The sequence below is a fragment of the Thalassophryne amazonica genome, chromosome 1, assembly GCF_902500255.1.
Source record: "Thalassophryne amazonica chromosome 1, fThaAma1.1, whole genome shotgun sequence".
In the NCBI taxonomy this organism is placed as follows: Eukaryota; Metazoa; Chordata; class Actinopteri; order Batrachoidiformes; family Batrachoididae; genus Thalassophryne; species Thalassophryne amazonica.
Genome location: NC_047103.1, coordinates 166,492,027 through 166,513,946, shown reverse-complemented (window position 1 = coordinate 166,513,946; position 21,920 = coordinate 166,492,027).

Genomic DNA, 21,920 nt, shown 5'->3' with positions numbered 1-21,920 from the left:
GTGAGGAGGAAGCGTAGCCCTAAACAGAAGCCTCGTGTACACCGCCAACCCGTTCACATCTCTAACCGTTTTTCCCCACTTGACGACACACCCGCCGAGGATCAAACTCTGGTTATTGGCGACTCTGTTTTGCGAAATGTGAAGTTAGCGACACCAGCAACCATAGTCAATTGTCTTCCGGGGGCCAGAGCAGGCGACATTGAAGGAAATTTGAAACTGCTGGCTAAGGCTAAGCGTAAATTTGGTAAGATTGTAATTCACGTCGGCAGTAATGACACCCGGTTACGCCAATCGGAGGTCACTAAAATTAACATTAAATCGGTGTGTAACTTTGCAAAAACAATGACGGACTCTGTAGTTTTCTCTGGGCCCCTCCCCAATCGGACTGGGAGTGACATGGTTAGCCGCATGTTCTCCTTGAATTGCTGGCTGTCTGAGTGGTGTCCAAAAAATGAGGTGGGCTTCATAGATAATTGGCAAAGCTTCTGGGGAAAACCTGGTCTTGTTAGGAGAGACGGCATCCATCCCACTTTGGATGGAGCAGCTCTCATTTCTAGAAATCTGGCCAATTTTCTTAAATCCTCCAAACCGTGACTATCCAGGGTTGGGACCAGGAAGCAGAGTTGTAGTCTTACACACCTCTCTGCAGCTTCTCTCCCCCTGCCATCCCCTCATTACCCCATCCCCGTAGAGATGGTGCCTGCTCCCAGACTACCAATAACCAGCAAAAATCTATTTAAGCATAAAAATTCAAAAAGAAAAAATAATATAGCACCTTCAACTGCACCACAGACTAAAACAGTTAAATGTGGTCTATTTGTTGTATGGCTGGGGGGGCCTGGCTGCCGGTTTGTTTGTCATTTGGTTTCCTCCCAGGTGGCGTGCATTTGGGACTGAGTGGCTGTGTTGCTGAGGCTGTTAGGACTTCACCCTGATCACCTGCGACTCGTCAGGACTCACAGCTGAGGTGCATCTGGAGGGATTGGAGTATGTTGGCATTTAAGACTGAAGTGCACAGTGTGCATTTGCCAGAGACTCGACCTTGTGACCAGACGGGTGAGATCGTCGTCTTGGGAGCCATCTCATCAGCAGCGGACGCTGAGAATGTCCAGGTTGATGCACGGTCTGTGAAAGAGGAGAGGGTGAGGTCTCACGCTCGTCAGCACACTTCCTGAGGTACGTTGGATTTTGTGACTAACAGTTATACAGTCAGTAAATGTGGTGTCCCTCACACCTTATTGTATTGAGCTGTATGTTAGTCATGTATCAGCTTCCACTGCTGTGGTGATTTGTGAACGAGATGTTCCATGCCTGCAGGTTGGAAGCTGATCAGTAATCAAGCCAGGAAGTGTTTGCTGTTTGTACACCTTTAAGTGTTCTGTGTGTAGAGTGTGGACTCACATAATGGTTCCTTCTTTCACAGACTCGGTTGTTGCGGCCACCTGGGGGGTGTCGGCGGGGTCCTTGGGTCCGAAACAGCTTCTGGCTCCGGACCATTAGCGCTGCTGGGAGCGCACCACGCCAGACCGCACTTTTTATTATTATTATGGTCACTGTTATGTATTAAATTCAGTTAGCCTTTGTACCGTGCTCTGCTTATTTCATACTGGGTCCTTCAAACGCTGGTCGGTTCTCCGAGCTGCGTCCGACACATAACACTATTAAACATTAGGTCTCTCTCTTCTAAGTCCCTGTTGGTAATGATATAATAATTGATCAACATATTGATTTATTCTGCCTTACAGAAACCTGGTTACAGCAGGATGAATATGTTAGTTTAAATGAGTCAACACCCCCCGAGTCACACTAACTGTCAGAATGCTCGTAGCACGGGCCGGGGCGGAGGATTAGCAGCAATCTTCCATTCCAGCTTATTAATTAATCAAAAACCCAGACAGAGCTTTAATTCATTTGAAAGCTTGACTCTTAGTCTTGTCCATCCAAATTGGAAGTCCCAAAAACCAGTTTTATTTGTTATTATCTATCGTCCACCTGGTTGTTACTGTGAGTTTCTCTGTGAATTTTCAGACCTTTTGTCTGACAGTGTTTAGCTCAGATAAGATAATTATAGTGGGCGATTTTAACATCCACACAGATGCTGAGAATGACAGCCTCAACACTGCATTTAATCTATTATTAGACTCTATTGGCTTTGCTCAAAAAGTAAATGAGTCCACCCACCACTTTAATCATATCTTAGATCTTGTTCTGACTTATGGTATGGAAATAGAAGACTTAACAGTATTCCCTGAAAACTCCCTTCTGTCTGATCATTTCTTAATAACATTTACATTTACTCTGATGGACTACCCAGCAGTGGGGAATAAGTTTCATTACACTAGAAGTCTTTCAGAAAGCGCTGTAACTAGGTTTAAGGATATGATTCCTTCTTTATGTTCTCTAATGCCATATACCAACACAGTGCAGAGTAGCTACCTAAACTCTGTAAGTGAGATAGAGTATCTCGTCAATAGTTTTACATCCTCATTGAAGACAACTTTGGATGCTGTAGCTCCTCTGAAAAAGAGAGCTTTAAATCAGACGTGCCTGACTCCGTGGTATAACTCACAAACTTGTAACCCTAACCCGTAAGTTGGAGAGGAAATCGCGTCTCACTAATTTAGAAGATCTTCACTTAGCCTGGAAAAAGAGTCTGTTGCTCTATAAAAAAGCCCTCTGTAAAGCTAGGACATCTTTCTACTCATCACTAATTGAAGAAAATAAGAACAACCCCAGGTTTCTTTTCAGCACTGTAGCCAGGCTGACAAAGAGTCAGAGCTCTATTGAGCCGAGTATTCCATTAACTTTAACTAGTAATGACTTCATGACTTTCTTTGCTAACAAAATTTTAACTATTAGAGAAAAAATTACTCATAACCATCCCAAAGACGTATCGTTATCTTTGGCTGCTTTCAGTGATGCCGGTTTTTGGTTAGACTCTTTCTCTCCAATTGTTCTGTCTGAGTTATTTTCATTAGTTACTTCATCCAAACCATCAACATGTTTATTAGACCCCATTCCTACCAGGCTGCTCAAGGAAGCCCTACCATTATTTAATGCTTCGATCTTATATATGATCAATCTATCTTTGTTAGTTGGCTATGTACCACAGGCTTTTAAGGTGGCAGTAATTAAACCATTACTTAAAAAGCCATCACTTGACCCAAGCTATCTTAGCTAATTATAGGCCAATCTCCAACCTTCCTTTTCTCTCAAAAATTCTTGAAAGGGTAGTTGTAAAACAGCTAACTGATCATCTGCAGAGGAATGGTCTATTTGAAGAGTTTCAGTCAGGTTTTAGAATTCATCATAGTACAGAAACAGCATTAGTGAAGGTTACAAATGATCTTCTTATGGCCTCGGACAGTGGACTCATCTCTGTGCTTGTTCTGTTAGACCTCAGTGCTGCTTTTGATACTGTTGACCATAACATTTTATTACAGAGATTAGAGCATGCCATAGGTATTAAAGGCACTGCGTTGCGGTGGTTTGAATCATATTTGTGTAATAGATTACAATTTGTTCATGTAAATGGGGAAGCTTCTTCACAGACTAAAGTTAATTATGGAGTTCCACAAGGTTCTGTGCTAGGACCAATTTTATTCACTTTATACATGCTTCCCTTAGGCAGTATTATTAGACGGTATTGCTTAAATTTTCATTGTTACGCAGATGATACCCAGCTTTATCTATCCATGAAGCCAGAGGACACACACCAATTAGCTAAACTGCAGGATTGTCTTACAGACATAAAGACATGGATGACCTCTAATTTCCTGCTTTTAAACTCAGATAAAACTGAAGTTATTGTACTTGGCCCCACAAATCTTAGAAACATGGTGTCTAATCAGATCCTTACTCTGGATGGCATTACCCTGAGCTCTAGTAATACTGTGAGAAATCTTGGAGTCATTTTTGATCAGGATATGTCATTCAAAGCGCATATTAAACAAATATGTAGGACTGCTTTTTTGCATTTACGCAATATCTCTAAAATCAGAAAGGTCTTGTCTCAGAGTGATGCTGAAAAACTAATTCATGCATTTATTTCCTCTAGGCTGGACTATTGTAATTCATTATTATCAGGTTGTCCTAAAAGTTCCCTAAAAAGCCTTCAGTTAATTCAAAATGCTGCAGCTAGAGTACTGACGGGGACTAGAAGGAGAGAGCATATCTCACCCATATTGGCCTCTCTTCATTGGCTTCCTGTTAATTCTAGAATAGAATTTAAAATTCTTCTTCTTACTTATAAGGTTTTGAATAATCAGGTCCCATCTTATCTTAGGGACCTCGTAGTACCATATTACCCCAATAGAGCGCTTCGCTCTCAGACTGCAGGCTTACTTGTAGTTCCTAGGGTTTGTAAGAGTAGAATGGGAGGCAGAGCCTTCAGCTTTCAGGCTCCTCTCCTGTGGAACCAGCTCCCAATTCAGATCAGGGAGACAGACACCCTCTCTACTTTTAAGATTAGGCTTAAAACTTTCCTTTTTGCTAAAGCTTATAGTTAGGGCTGGATAAGGTGACCCTGAACCATCCCTTAGTTATGCTGCTATAGACGTAGACTGCTGGGGGGTTCCCATGATGCATTGTTTCTTTCTCTTTTTGCTCTGTATGCACCACTCTGCATTTAATCATTAGTGATCGATCTCTGCTCCCCTCCACAACATGTCTTTTTCCTGGTTCTCTCCCTCAGCCCCAACCAGTCCCAGCAGAAGACTGCCCCTCCCTGAGCCTGGTTCTGCTGGAGGTTTCTTCCTGTTAAAAGGGAGTTTTTCCTTCCCACCCCGTTGGGGTTTTACATAATTATTGTATGGCCTTGCCTTACAATATAAAGCGCCTTGGGGCAACTGTTTGTTGTGATTTGGTGCTATATAAAAAATTGATTGATTGATTGATTGATCTTTCTGGCAAGGTCACAAGTCCTCTCTATGTCCATTTTTGTGACTCAAACCCGATCACAGCCACCTGGCTGGTGGAGGCTAACGGATGGTGCACCTGCTCAGCTCGCGATGTTGGCTCAGTCCCAGGAAGACACGTCCATATTGATGTGCACAGGTGTTGTTCACTGTCACTCAGAGTGGCTAACGCGAGATTCCTGAATCACACTTCAGCTTGTGAGCATAAGCAGACGGGACGAATGTCTGGTGTGAACCTTCAGAACAGGTTCTGTGCGTGCCGTCTGCTCCAGAACATCTCAAAACTTCAAGATGGTTGTGGGAACGTTACTGCAATTCAGGAATGATGTCATCAATGTATCAAAGTGTTTCACTTTTGTATGAGCAAAAGAAAGTTGCCTTTGCAGTTAGTCATCATTGTTCTTTCACCCTGAACTTTTATCCTAATTGTTGAACTTTAGTCCTTACTATAGATCCTGATCACTCATCTTTGATCCTGCAGTGATGGTGTGATTCAAACATCAGGATTTATTTTTCTCCTGATGTTTGTTCATGATCACTGAACTTACATCCTGATTGCTGAGACATAATACAAGTATTTCTTTGATCCTGAACACTCATCCTTTATCCTAACCTTTGATCTGGACTTGTGAACTTATCTCGTGTTTGCTCATTAATGAAGACTATGTTTTGGTTCTTCTTTGTCTCTTCATCAGCAGGATATCTCAGAAGACTTTAACAGTGATCCTGACTGCTGAATCAAAGGAATCAGGATCAGAGATCAAATGAAAAATATACCCATTAATCCAGATTGACCACAAATATTTAATCACTTCTGTTTTGTCCAAAGGTCGGTCTGTCCAGCAATTTTTTTGAAATTCCTTCATCTCATTATCAGATATCCTGATAAAAACAGGTTCCAAATGATCCAGAAAACTGTGAAAATGAAATTATTCATTCAGTTATTCATTTTCTGCCACTTATCTGGGTCCAGGTCATGATGGCAGCAGACCAAACAGCTCATCCCACACTTCCATATCCTCAGCCAAGTCCTCTAAGTCTTCCTGGGGGATCCTGAGGCGTTCCCAAGCCAGATGGGAGATATAATCCCTCCGGCATGTCCTGGGTGTTCCCCGTGGGTCCTCTGTACAAGTTACACCTTTTTGTCTGAATTATCAATGCTTAAATTTTGGATTTTTGTGCACTGTTAAAATTAGGGAATAACGCGTCTCTGGTAAAACTCAATTTGCGACCGTAAATTCCAGCATGAACATCCGCAAATCATCAGACACAACTGGGTTATTCCCATTCTCATCCAATTCCATCGTGTGCATGGTTTATTTTTCTGCAAGTAATTCGGTCGGCGAATCGTTGTGAAAGGGTGTGTTCGGTCGGCTCGTCAAAGTTCACCGTTGCAACAGCGTCTTCATGTGAGCAGACCCAGAGATTTCTCCATCTCGTCAGCTGCACTGAGTTAAATCCATCAATCAATCCAGTTAAATCATTAAATCCACTTATCTCGGCGGCGGCGCTCCGCCAGTTTCTGTCACTTTCAGCTGTCAGCGCCATTATGACACCTGCACAGCAATACAGTTAGGGCACGGAGTTATACATCAAATGTGAAACGGTTGAATATTTTGCCACCGTCTACTCAATATTTTGTGGTCGGAAATCTTACATGATTAACCAATCAGATTTGCGGAACAAATGTAATTGCATTAGAATCCACTTTTTATTATTGTCATTTATTCGTTTGTAATTGGAGTTTTTTTGAGTTGTGTTTTGATTCCGGGGAAAGTTTGTTCCCAGTGAGGAGTGGCTCTCGGTTCAAAGCCACTCCTGCCCTTTCTCCAATATGGAGCTGCATCAGGAAGGGCATCCGGTGTAAAATTTGTGCCAAATTAACACGCAGATCCACCTACTGTGGCGACCCCGAGTGAAAACAAGGGAACAATCAATAAATAAATAATCATCACCATGATTTGTTGTTATTGTTGTAATGACTATTTTTATATTGTTCGTATTATTTATTTATTTCATTTTCTATACCTAGTTAAGGGCCACGAGGGGTGGGGGAGGGGGGCTGGAGCCGATCCCCTCAGTTATAGACAGTGAGGTCGTCCCCCCCATCCCCACCCCCGGACAGGATGCCGGTGTACGGCAGAGACAGAAAAACACACTCACACCTACAGTCCATTTACAGTCATCAATTCACGTGTCTGTGGACCTGTGGATGTGGGAGGAAGCAGCCGGCCTTATTGCTTATTGCTATTAATAACAAATGCATGTTTTTTTTTCAGTATAACAAAGTATAAATCACAGGACCTCTCAAACTAGTACAAAAAAATGACTTAAACTCCAGAAAATCTAGTAATAAATGCACCGCATGCATATTAGTATGTTATGATTATTAAGCTTTTATTTAACCAGGAGAAAATCAGTTCAACCCTTTATGTAAGCGTGTGATCCTTTACTTCTCATATATCACACGAAAATCATTTGAATTATTATTTTTTTAGTTTTTTTGCACCGGCGTGTCGGAATAACAGTAAAACTTTTGTAGTTTTGTAAATTATTCCCAAACTAATAGTCACAGTCGCGCATGAATCATCCGTCACGTTAACATAATCTCCACCATCAGAACACCCCCACCCCCACTCCGTGCGCGGCTGATCCACGACCCCCAGGGGTGTTTGCAGAAAACCGTGATGGTCCTGTGCCAGCTTGCGTGTGCTGCAGCCCGGCCCGGACCCGGCACTGCGCTAATACGCTCCCATTCCTCATCCAGACACTCGGCAAAGCACTGGGGCAAAATATTCTGTCTCCCTGAGCAGCTCCTAATAAATTGTCCTTTCACCGACGCTCAAGACAAATTTTGCCTTCTCTTGCCCACTCCCTCCCTCCGTCCTTCCCTCCCTCGCCCGCCACGCTCCTCGTGTTCACAGGCTCCGTCTCTCCCTGTGGTTCAGTGAAACTAGCACACCGACTTCACGCGAGCTACAGGGAGGCCAGAGGCGACGCTCGACAGGCCGAAACCCTCCAAAAATGGCCAGGACTGTGCAAAGAAGACAAAAGAGGCGTCCACGGCCTCCTCGACTCCAATCTTCCGCCTCCCTCTTTGCCCACGCCGCCACAACACAACGCCGCTTCCGCTGTGTAATTGCACAATTAGTGCCACCGCCTGGTTTTCATATATCACAAACGGCGAGCTGAGGCTATTAAAGCAGCTCCAGTTGCGGGCTAGCGGGCACGGCTAGCCGAGGTGCATTAAGGGCAGCGTTTTGTAAAATGTGAGCCAATTTATCATGATCTGTTTTTCACTCCCACCCACTGCTAAAACGCCCCTGCTCCCTTGTCTTTGAGCCTGACCTTGTGCACGGGTTTGTGTGTGTTTGCGCGTCAGTGTGCGGAGGTTCAATTTGCTCATTGTTACTCGCTTGCATAATTTCGGGCGGCTGGCTCAGCTCGGCGCCACGCAGACACCGACCATGTGCACGTATCCAGAAACCTATAGCGCACACCTCCGCAAAACACGCCGGCCACTGATTGCTCGCACCGTCACTTCGCCTTCCTCTGCCTCTCATTCCACTGCTCTCTCTCTCTTTGTTCCCTTTTCCTCTTCAAGCAAAATCCACTCATTTATATGCCGAGGCTAAACGGTATTCATTTGTAAGATGGCAAGCGGTATAACACTGGTAATTCCTCCTCACCAATTTCCAGCGCACTTTCCCCTTTAGCTGTCATAAGCAGTGCATTAAGTGAGCGAGGCAAAGCCGCTCCTCATTCTCCACCATCTCTCTCTCTCTCTCTCTTTGTCGTCCTGCCTGCCATTCTCCATCACCCGCTCGTCACCCTCCCTCCTCCACGGCTGCATGTTGCCACTGTGAAGATTTACAGCACATGCCTATTCACTCATCCGTTCCCTCTCTCTCCATTTCCTCTTATTCCTCTTTCATTTGGCCGGGCGGTGGAAGCTGCAGATGATGCCCTGAGCTCATCAGAACCCCACTGCTTCTTCAGCCTGCAGAGTCACCCTGAGCGCTGCAGATGCCTGCCCCGCTCCCGCTGAGCCGCCTGTAGCCCACAGAGAGGCTGAGCCAATGGGATAAGTCCTGGGGTGGAATTGAAGACTGGATCTCAGGCTGCACAAAGGGATTAAAGGTGGAGATGGAGAAGGGAGCAGAATGGAGGCTGAGATTGGAGATGGAAGTACAGTAGGTAAGGCGGTGTTGAGGTTTGAGGTCGGAGTATCCAGACGCATTCATTGATGATATGTTTAATATTCCTGAATGATCCATCAGGGCTGTGCAAATTTGAATTAGCTGCCAAAATCCAACCTCTCATCCATATCATGACACCAAGCAGGAGATGACCTGTTGGGGTGAAATACGGTGGGGACCTTGTGTGCCCTGTGGCCTCTACAGTAGCCAAGAAGGTCCAACAGGAACCCTGAACACAAGACAGGTAACAGTACTCTGGTGAAGTCCTCAACAGTGGATCAGGTGGAGGAGGTGATGGCTTTTCACTCAACACCTGTGAATCAGATGAAGGCTGCAGCAGAGCCTCAGACCCCAAACATCTGGGATGTCACAGCCATCTTACCAGGCTCATGTTAAACTAACCCTTGCATAGGTGTCTCTAGATCGAGTCCACCATCCTGTCCGGGAAACAACCACGAGATGATCTTCCTCGTCTTCCTTCAAAAAGTGAATTGAAATTCAAGTCATTCCCAATTCAGGTTTGAATTTTCTGCAGCTCTGTACATGATCTACTCCTGCAAGGTAGATCAGGGGTGCCCAAGTTCAGTCCTCGAGATCTACCTTCCTGACACTCTTAGTTGTCTCCCTGTTCCAACACACCTGAATACAATGCAAGGCTCATTAAAAGCCTGTTAACAAGCCTTTCATTGGAGGACCAAACTTGGGCACCCCTGAGGTAGATGTTAATTTTCCATAAAACAATGGGAATAATCTAAAAGTAGCATTGCTTACCTTCAAATACATTTTTTTTTGGAGTAACACAGACTTTCTTCAGGTTTTTACTGCAGCACGTGGGTGCTGCCACTGCTCTTTTGTTCACCACTGGGGGCAGCATCACATTCAGTAGCAGAAAGCACAGCATAGAAGAAGCCAGCTGTCGTTGGCCTCGGTTATAACAGCACAGTGGAACTTTCCCGTTCTGTATCGGTATGTCAGCATTCAAAAACCGAGCCAAATGTAAAGGAGCAGCACAGATGTGTGTAAAATATCACTACAATTCTGCAATTTATGGTAAAAGCATAAGATTTTGCACAAATACAGTTTGACATATTATTTCAAAAATTTGGATTTCATGCCAAGCTTTTTGTTTGTTTCCTTTTGTTATTAATGTAATTATGGCTGGGAAAACAATATAGTAGACGTGTGCTAATTATGTATTTTCTATGTTTACTAAGATACAACCATAATTACATTCATAAAACAATGAGGGGAAAATGAAACAAAATTTTGTGATTTTACACCATAACATCACACTTTTGACTGGTAATCCATTATACCACTTACCACTATTGGACAGATACCCCCCTCCCACACACACACACACACACACACACACACACACACACGCACACACACACACACACAAATATTCCTGTGGCTCGTCCCGCTAGAGCCTCACACCAGTCTTTGAACTTTTATGAGAGTTTTGACCGTTGGGGTTTTACATAATTATTGTATGGCCTTGCCTTACAATATAAAGTGCCTTGGGGCAACTGTTTGTTGTGATTTGGCGCTATATAAAAAAAAAATTGATTGATTGATTGATCACCTTCAAGCCATCGATGGTTTCATCATTTAGATCAATTCAAGGTCCGAGGCAGTCATGTCTATTACTTCTTGTATTGTATGATTATTACACCCCTAAAACTAACCTTTCCAGGGTGGTTGATATTGGCCGTGTGAATGCAGGACAACGTGGTGAAAATAATTATTAAAATACTGCTCCAATCATGTTCAGTATACCACACTACTTGTCTGATTATAAGGATTCCAAAAAGGTATAGTTTGTTTCTTGTAGTCCTCTACAGGTCCTGGGGTCCATCAGGCCGCTACTCGTCCCTGGATACTAGGACGGGAAGTGGATGAGAGTCTAGGACTCCCCCTTGAGAGGATGTCAGTCCATCAAAATTTATCTCTAAATATAGGGAGCCTGAATCTTATCCAACCAGACATGGTTTTGGAGCAGGTGTTGGTGCTGCATCCACGACACCTTGGAACCACCTTGGGTCCTTGGTGGGCAGATATTCGGACTTCTCAAAACCATCTACCTGCTACAGCCAGGTGAAATGTGAGTGCGCCCTGTGCTCAGATTCTCCGCGTGACAGAATCTACCATCGTGCCGCCGCGTTGGTTCCGGTTATCGTTGTAAAACCGTTGTAATCACCGCAACAACATGCGATGACAACTAATGTGGTGTTTTCCTTCTGCTGGCAGTCACTCCACCGTCTCATCCAAACTCAAGAAACTGACTGTCTGGGTTGTTGTGAGTGAAGAAAGACAAATGTGGTGATCCTGACAGCTTAATTACAAGGTGGTTTTCATCATGTGCAGAAGACTGGCTAACCGGGTTCTTATGCTGTCCAGCGAACGCGGACGAGGCCGTTAATACTGGATGTGAGAGGTACAGTATCGCCTGGAGGTTTCCTGTCAAATTCAAGAGATTTTTGTTGCACGTCTTTCATAAGATCCTCCAGATTGGTGTTTATTTTAAGGCTTGAACTGGCGATCGAGCATTTCTGCCACTTTGGCGTTAATGTGTTTGTCACTGCTTGTCAAACACCCACTTGTTTTTCATTTCTCCACAAGAGTCTTGGCAGCGTTGGTTCGTTGTGCCGGCAACACAGACAAAAGCGCGTGGATTGTTTTGTTGTTTAGAGTGTGACAAGAGTTGCTAACATTTTGGAGGACTTGGCCAGAGTCCCCCCCCCCACACACACACACACACACTTTGATAATTGGCCTGGTGTCAGCTGTGGAGGAGGTCAACGCAGGCCACCGAACGCCACCACTTCCTCCCTCAAACAGGGGTGCAAATTGAGCAAATGCATCATGGAAATGAGTTTTGCCGTTGGATCCATACATCACCGTGCAGATGCAAATCGATCTAATGCGTGACGACTTAATTCACAAGGTGGCGATGTCAAGGCAAATAATCGGCTCATGAAAATCCTTCTGCAACATTCAGCAACCGAGAAAGAAAAATGAGTGTGAGTCATCTGAAAGCATCCCTGCTGTTTTGTTGAAAGGAAACTGTTGTACTTTTAAAAATACTGTTCATCAACAGGGGCGGAACTAGCTTCAGGTTAAAGGGGGGGGGGGGGGGGTGACTTTGTTGGATGTGCAGAAGAAACACCCCTACCAGTGGGGTCCTGGGGCATGCCTTAAGAATCTGTAGCCTTTTTCCTGCTTTCTCAGGCAATGTGGGAAGCACAATAATTTCTCTCTAGTCTTTGTTTTTAATTCACAGCTTTTATTTTAAACAATATAAATCTTCTGATTATGCATCTTTTATGAATATGCAAGACGTATCTCATATTTGATCACATATTTGGTCAAGAATTTAGTCTAGACACATTTACCGGACTGTTTTTATTTCTTAAAGAATGATGGAATGAAGTCCAAGACATATTAAATAATTCATGTATCCACCCTGACACTTTGTTGAAAGAAGACCGGCTGTAAAAATTATAATATTTCCCCGTGACCTGATCCCGGATAAGCGGCTGAAGATGTATGTAAGCCTTATATTTCGGTTGCCCTATGGACTCTGCAAATGGAGACACCATGTGTAAAAATGGCCAGAATTCCCAAATGTTCCAGTTCAATTACATTTGGACCCGACTGTAAAAATCTGTAGGTTCATGTTATTTGCAAAAAGGTTCCATGGCATTGGAGCGTCATCTTTGCATTTGCATGAATTTCCATTGGGAAAGTTGACAGATAATGTAAACAGCCCTAAAAAGTGTCTACAAACACAACACAATGTTTAAAGTTTAAAATGATTTTCAAACAATGCACATTGTGCAACAGCATCTATCAACTGTTGCAACATGTTGTTTCGTTACGGGCCAAAACACACAACTGGAACAGTGAAAATACTTTTTCCGACTTTTCTCTTACTGCTACTAACTTCTTCTTATCGTGCTTGACTATTAAAATCATCTTACTGACAGCTGAAATCTTTATGCGATGGATAAAATCCAACATATCAAAGTGGCCTCCTGCTCAGGTCAAATCTGGCCCGCAGGCCACAGGTTTCACTCCCCTCACTTATTACTAAATACATTACTGTGTCGGCCGTTTCCACCAGTAACTTTAAATACTGCAGGTCCAACTCAAAATAAATTTTAGTTTGCAGACATGCTGACATTTTGCAGAAGGTGTTACGAAAACAACTGGGCTTGTTTGTGCAAGAGTGTGCATGAAATGCATGCTGGCACGTGCGCGCTCTGATTTACAACCACAACTGCAAACAGCACACCTCGCAAAGTGACACGGCAGATAATTGAAATTTATTCCCAATTATGGTGCCCAACAAACAACCCTGAGTTCTTTCCATTCTGCCGTAGCTGCAGTGCAGATCAGGGCTGATCGCAGCGCTGCTCTCCTGTGGGACGGTGGCGTAACTGCGGCGTAATCACCGAGAGAGCTAATGTAGCTGAAACAACCAAACTAATTGTCCCTGTCTCTGTCATATCTGTCTAAGTGAACACGCAGAAATAACACAGCCATTAATTACATCACATTATTTTTTTCCATCCTACTATTTGAAAGAGTTAGTGCACGTGGACGTGTTACACATGTGTGCATGTCGACCCAAGTGTAGTGACCAGAGGCCCCTCCTTCTGCCTTACTGGAGAGATCTTCTTCTCTCATGGATTCTCCTTTTCATTGCAAAACAATGAAATACAGCTTCAGCTCTGGAGGGAATCGTGGGAAATGTAGTTCGGGACAAACCGCAGCATTCCCAAACATCAGGTTTGCTTTTCCCATTTGTGAGCAGCATCCAGGGTTGTAGCTATATGTTTGGGAACAGGTTTCCCTGATCAGGCTGCTGAAACGTAAAGATGTCATCCCCTTTTGTTTTTCCAAAAAAAAAAAAAAAAAAAAAAAAAAAAAAAATTAACAAAAATGATTTCAGGCTGAAATCTCATTATTCTGTAGGAGACTGCAAAATTACAGCAAACTGTATTGCTTATTTTGGGGCCATTCCATGGCAAATATAATAGAAATGTAATTATTATTAATATTATCATTATGTCAAACATCAAAATTCTTCGTGTTAAGTTAAAACTATTCCCGAGTTTCTCTAATTTTCACCAGGTTTGAGTTCAAATTAGACTTTTAAGTTGTGTCACATATGAAAGTCTATATCCAACACAACAGATCGTAGTTTAAAACTGATGGGATTTCTAATTTTAATTGTTTCAAATGACCACTTCAGAGAGTTAATTATATAGTAAACATTAATAAGATGTTCACAGTAATATTTTATTTGATGCAATTTCAATTAATTTCAACATATTTCCCCACAATCTTTGTATTTGAAGGAAGCAAAATATTTCTTTGAGCACACATTATTTTCATACAGCTGCCAAAGCGGTCTTATTTTCTTACTTCTGCAGTTTGTTTATGTATTTGTTTTGGTTGTTTTTGTTTATTTTGCTTTTATTGTTTGATGGTGTTCACTGGTGTTATATCTATGTCCAATTGTTTGTCAATGTACAATGTTCAATAAAGTTTAAACAAAAAGTGGAGCTAGCTCTGACACATCACGCGACATAAACACAAACTGTTGCACAAACACCTCAACGTACATGTCATTTTTAGCTAGCTGGAACAAGACTGAAGGTGGACTTGTTGGAATTCATTCCTTCACACATTACTTTTTTGAAATTGCGTTTTAAGATTGTGAAGCACTCTGGATTCATTTTGCTAAGGCGCCACATGGATATTGATTTAAAAAAATAAGATATGGAATCACAGTAGGCAAGCTAACCTGATTAGCAAGCCAGCTAATTTGGCTAGTTAGCATGAGGCTGGTTATTTCATCTTGCTAAGCTTGTTTGTGAGGAAGCGATGCATTATGCTAACCAGGTCAACACTTTAAACTTTTCTGTTTTGTTACAAAACAACAAACCGTGCAGTTGTGATGATTAAGCAGTGACAATTTTACAGCTTTTAAAGCCGCCCTGTTAGCTTCAATCAGCAGCTGTGACATCACAGAGCATCGACTTCACCCGTTGCACTAAACTGCTTTGCTAATCTTTAAAGTCACGAGGGCCAACTCGAAAATGAAAAGTAGTCAAAAAGTTGAAGATTTCGTCTAAGTATCTGAAGTCAACTAAAAGCCCTCGCCGCTGGCTCTTCCCCTTCACGCTGTGCGAGCTAGATGATAACAGATGGGATGTTTTTTTTTCATTTATGCTGCCGTCACTGCTGCTTGTTCACTTTGCGTCATATTTAATGGAAATAAATTATCGCTCATCTGCAGAGCTGACTGTAGGATTTCTTCGCCGCCGTTGAACACAGATCTCACTTTGAGGAGTTTGCCTGCGTGTTTATGCACACAGGTGCGGCGAGCACGCCTACATGTTGGGGCATGTTTGCCAAGATCAGAGGTAGGCGTCCCGGGTGTGTGGATCGTTCCCATCATGCATCGCTCCATGCCTGGGCAGCCCACGCCCACTCCCACTCATCATCCCCACATTAGCACTCATCTCTCTCTGCTCTCTCTTTCTTTCTCATTCTCTCTCTCTGATCTCTCTCTTTATCTTTGACCTTTTTGCCGCGCTGCACTGGCTAATGATGGTGCAAAGATAGCAGGTGCGCTGCATTAGCCAACTTCTGTCGTGGTGGAACAAATTAGAGGTCCACCGACACCGAAGGCCAAACCTTTCGCCACTGGTACGCCCGTTAGCGGCCGTGAAAACAAACAAATCCACAGATGCCCGCTGGCTCTCGCACAAACACGGTGCTTTGCAATCACCTCCGTGTGCGCGTGCACAGTCCAAGCTGTCAGGTGGGTGCAATTTAGTCAGCGCTGGGGAAAATGACACCATGCAGACCCATAATCTTCTCACCTGGAAACACAGGAAAGAACAGCGGAGAACCAAAAGACAAGAAATGCAATCACTGCTGCTGGCCAGACTTTAGAAATAATGCACGCTGCCCGTTTACATGCAGCTATGATGCTGTTGCTTTTTTGTTTTCTCTCCAGTGGTGTGTTTGATAATGTTTTTTTTCTTTTGTTACTTCTAAACCTTTTCTTTCTTCTGTGCCAAGATCAACATCAGATCTTGTTCTAAGGTATGTATGCCCGACCTACTCAATGCTTGGGTGTCAAATTCCAACCCTTCTTCTGCATCTTGACCCCTGGGTAACAGATCAAGTAGGGGATCACCTGCTGGGATGAAATAAGGTGGGGTCCTCGGGTTCTTCATGGCCGCTACAGTAACCATGAAGGCCCAACAGGAAGCCTAAACACGAGATGGCTAATGGGGTTCTGTAAAAACAAGAAGTCCTGGATGGTGGATGAGGCAGAGAAGGTGACGGCTCATAACCCAATGGCTACAACAGGTCCTCAGACTCAGATCGTCTGGGATTTCACAGCCATTGGACCAGGCTCAGCATCTCATCAAGGATCATGCGTTTGTTGGCGAGCAGCGACATTCCCACTTAAATCAAACCCACGCATTGCCATCTCTGGACTGACCCTGGATGTAGATATCCCATCCAGGAATCAATCAAGAGACACTCTTTCTCGCCACTGAGGGATTGCCGCGACCCAATGCTGTAAACATATGTAACTATCACGTTATTGTGCTAGCTTCAGGAATTAAGTTAGTCAATGGCATCGACCTCAGTGATTCACTGATCCTGTTCATGATTTTGATATTTCCAACAAGGTTGTCTAAGTTGGTTTGTGTTTGGTTAAAGGACAATTCCTAACCTTCTGCCACTGCACAAATGTAAAAAAAAAAAAAAAATCATTATTTGTTTTATATGACACCTAAATAGATTTGCATCATTTGACATTTTATTTAAAATTTAAAAAGGGTTCTTCTTTGAGCAGGAAGTGGACAGGAGCGGGTCCAGAGTTGTCTGTCCACACAGTGGCTAGTCTCGCAGGCGTTCGTTGAGCTCAACCATGTGCGTGGAAGCACACATCTGCTTTCAATACAGCGAAACATCAGGAATCATTCGCTTCTCCAGTCGATAAAGATGTCCCCGCGAACACTGCAAGTACTAGATTTAGCTTCCTCATATTGTAGAAGCTAATGGAGTCATTCAATAAAGCAAACGGTCAGGGACAGAAATGCATGGAAAATGGAAACAAAATGCACAATACATGACGTTAGTCATGTAACTGGACAAATAGTAAATGTCACGTAACATACAATCCACCAATCAAATGATAAGTTTCTATTACATATACAGTGCATCAAGTATTCACAGTGCTTCACTCTTTCCACATTTTGTTATGTTACAGCTTTATTCATCAACAAAGTACTGAGCAAAGGGTGTGAATATTTACTACAGTATGTTTGTGTGGGTTCTTAGTTTTTTATTTTAATAAACTTACTAAAATTTCACAAAAAACTTTTTCATGTTGTCATTATGGGGTGTTGTGAGTAGAATTTTGGAGGGGAATGAATTTACTCCATTTTGGAATAAAGCTGTAACATAAGAAAATGTGGAAAAAGTGAAGCGCTGTGAATAGTTTCTGGATACACTGTAATATAGGATATAGCACTGTGGGAATTCACTGTCAGCTGAATCAAATTAACAGAGTCTCCAAAAAAGCTCGGCTAATATCCTCACCTGTCTGAAATGGGTACCTCTGTGAGTACCCGTAGTTGATGGTTAATGACTTGGGTGGGAAACCACACATCTGCACTCACTGAGGGACAAGTAACTGGACTAAGATCCAGTGTTTCAATGACTTCCTGGACCCAGATGTCCATCTGTATGTGGTGAAAGTCTTGAACCTGTGGAGACGTTCACGTATCTCAACTGTGTATCTCAATTCATACCTCTGGGTCCTCAGTCTTTGAAATTGAGAGAAAATATATTTTACAGTCATGAGATCACTGGACAGAAGTGTTTGATGATGCCAATACTTTTGCCAGAGGGTGAAGGTCCAAGTTTTTCAAGTCCTGGTGTTTCTTCTCAGACTGTGTGGTTGTGAGATTTGGATGCTAAAAAGTGACCTCAGGTGATGACTGGATGTCTTTGGTGGAGATTCCTTGGTGACTGCTGGAATGGCTCTGTGTCAAAAGATCAGTTAATTAGGAATTTGGAATGTGACAGGAGGTGGTGGGTAAGTGGATAAAGCAGTGGGCTTGTGACCAGAGAGTCCTCTGTTCAAATCCCCATCAGACACCAAAATATCAGGGTCCTTGGGTAAGGTCTTTAATCTCCAAGTTGCTTGCAGTGTGTGGTGAACATCTTGCATGGCAGCACCCTGGCATCGGTGTGTGAATGGGTGAATATAAGGCATCACTGTAAAGCTCTTTGACCATAAACGCAGACCATTTAATCAGGATCCCAGCAGCTTTAGAAGGAAGCAGGAAGTGTCGAACCCTAAAGAGGTGCCTTTACTGTGTTATCTACATGGTATTTGGCTGCTTTCCTGTCAATGCTAACTGTAGATTTGGCAAAGCATCATAATTAGCGGTTAATGTAACGCGTATCATCGCCCAACATAATTGCAGGAGGCTTGAACTCATTATACTTATTTAGAATATTTGAATGAGGCAGTGCTTCTTTAAAAAAAAAAACTCTTCTAGTGTGAAGTTAGTAGAAAATCCACCTGTGGTCGCTGCCTTGCTAATGCTAACTTGCGTTTAATGAGTCATGTAACAAACAGCGTCAGCCAAACTGATGATGGGGTTTGTAACTTTTCTCAACACACCACAAATATCAAGGGTTTTTTGAAGATAGTAAAGAAAAAAAACTTCAAGTTTGATGAGAAACTGAATCCATATATGGTTGGGGCTTACGGTAATGGTCGCGGAAAGCCTCACGCATAGAAATTGTACAATCGAGGGAGACGATCACATCAATTGTAGCCTTTACACACTCAAGACGGGTAAAATGGGACAAGGAAAATTAAATGTGCACTTGATGGGAGGGAAATTGCCCCGACTCGGTGTTGCAACCATCCCACCTTGCAAATTAGCACCTTTAAAGGAAAAAACAGCTTGTCTTTTTTTTTTCCTCCATCAGGACTGACCAAAGTGTTTTTATTGTTGTTGTTGTCTTCCATTGGCTTGGCTCTATTACTGTCATTACGGTACTTAATGTGTTTGGATGTGAACACAAACCAGTCTGGGCTCTCGGTTGAATGGCATCCAATCAACACTGAGACAACGCTTTTAGTCTGGAAGGAAACAAGACCGTTTTCTCTTAATCAGACGTCTTTGATTGATCTGCCCCACCCCATGTTTTTTTTTAAATAAATATGTCAAAATTACACTTAAAAAAGAGAATGTTTGAACCAACTTAAAAAAGTGTTACAATTTGTAAAAACCTGAATGAATTAAGTTTTTAACTTAAAGTTTGTAAGTTAGAGTTGATTTAACTTTCAAACTTAAGTTCAAACAACTTAATTCATTCAGGTTTTTTACAAATTGTAACACTTTTTTAAGTTGGTTCAAACATTCTCTTTTTTCAGTGTAGACACTTGCCAGTTGCCTTGACTCTTGGTCTTAACGGGCACCAGCTCGTGTCGGGATGGAACGTTTGTCTCCATCTAAACTTTGAGAACTTGTGGATTTGGCAATGAAAAGCAAACTGCAAAGCAGCTTGAGGTGAGTCTTTCACCTCACTTCACTGTCGTCTTCTTCTTGGTGCTTCAGTTTGAAGCTCAAGTGGGACGTCGGAGCACAGAGGGCGTTCCACCTCCAGATGTTTGCCCGGTTCCCCTCCTCTTCCTCAACAAGCAGACACAACACGGTGATTGTTCCTGTGAGAGGAACGGTGTGAGTTTTCTCAGAGAATCGAGTCCCTCAGGGCTACAGGGTTTTCCAGGCAGACAAGTGGGCTTTCCACGGATTTGTGCTGAGGATGTTTTTCATCCACGCAGGCCTCAGGAAGTGGCGGTCTGGCCAAGGATCAGCAGCACGCCTTCGGAGACACCTCTATGGGAGCAGTGTTTTACCTGCTGACCGCCATCCAAACACAAACGTACACACATCCAGCCCGGCCACGAATCATATCACGTTACAGCACCCCCAGATCTAGTCTGAAGCCCTCCAGAGGACAGAGAGGCTTCTGATCCTGCTCGAGGTTAGCGTTCGGCCCTCGAGGGCTGAAGGTCAGAGGAGAGATTCCAGCTAACAGAGCTGAGCAAACATGTAATCGCTGCTCAAACACGCGACAAGCTGAATTCTCTGCAGCGAGACCTAAAATCCAGGAACTGTTTTCTTCATGATCTGACAGAGGACTTCCTGTTAGGTTCACGGGACAAGCAGGATGAGCAGCACGTGGCCTTGTTTGGATTTGTATTGCCTCCTGAACCCACATCACCTACTTATCAACAAATCTACAGGGGCGGATCTAGATTCAGGTGAAGGAGGTGCAGGGCATTAACCCCCCCCCCCCCCCCCAAAAAAAATAAACCTATGTAACTTTTTTCTTGCATTCTCAGGCAACTTGGGAAGCAAAATACAAATAGTCTAGTTGTAGTTTTTAATACACAATGGACTACTTGCACACTTTCATGTTCTACTTCACGTTCATTTGATTTTGGATGTATTTTTGTTGTTGTTTTCACACTTTACTTTTGTCTATTTGATAACTTCACATCTCCTCTGCGACTCCATGGTGCATACAGTTCTTTTGTTCACCACACAGTTCAGAATCCAACAACATACGTTCACCAAGGGCTGTTCTTGTACCTGGTCATTCTATGATCTACCTTCACGACTTCATGTACCATTACCTGGAAAGTCCTGCAGTTTGTTACATAAAGCTCAGGGATTCTCTTTGTCGACTCCAAAAGACAACACAGATTACAAACTCTTATAACTCTTATAAGTGCAGAACACGTCAAACACACGGACTCTGTGTGTTTGACCACATATAGTGTCCATGATGTGGCATGTAGTCGGAGTGAATATGAAATCCCATTTTGATGTCTTTTCTTCTCGCTTTGCCTCATCTGTTGCTCACAAACACTCTGCACAGCCCAAATACGGACATCACACGTGTGTTAATGAAAACATATGGGATGCAGCTGCGGCGACATGTTCATGCACTGCAAATGGACGCGCCAAATGAAGCAGAGCAACGCGGGCGCTTTAAAGTTAAGCGCAATGATTTGTTTGCGGTGCAATGCATTACACCTGATTGTATGTTTGCTCATGTGTGCTCAAGACACAGCTAATGAGGCATTACTGGCGAAGGGGAACCCAATCGATGGCATGCTGTCGCCGGACAATGCTGATCAATTGGACCGTATTGACTGTGTTTCCCCCTCATTAGCTTCTACGAGGTGAGAATGGGGGGCGTTTTGGGTAAACACACCCAGGTGGCTGCAGGCCTGTGCCGTGTCTCTGCTGTGCTATGAAGGCTGCAAGCAGGCATGGGGGCACTGATTACTCTTATTAGCACAGAGGGTGTCAGGCACCGGTCCAAATGGCACCACAGCGACTGTTAGCTCACATAGACGGAGCCCTGCTCCAGTGAAGAGCCTGAGCCAAGGCTCCCAGCCGCTAGGGCCCGACGTGTTGCCATGAGCTCAGGAGGAGATCTTTGTAGTGAACTGTTGGAGTTTTAACAACTAATATGTTGTCTCATCGCCGTCAGAAGCTGTTGTCTCCAATGCCATATGAGAGGAAAAAAAAAATCCTGCACCTGCTTTTGCCAATTTTTTAAAAGGAATGGATCGATTGCCAAAGCAATTACACAGTAGAGTTTATGTTCTTGGAGATGCAAAAACAAAAAAAAAAGTACAAGCTCTAAATGTTGTTTAGTTTTG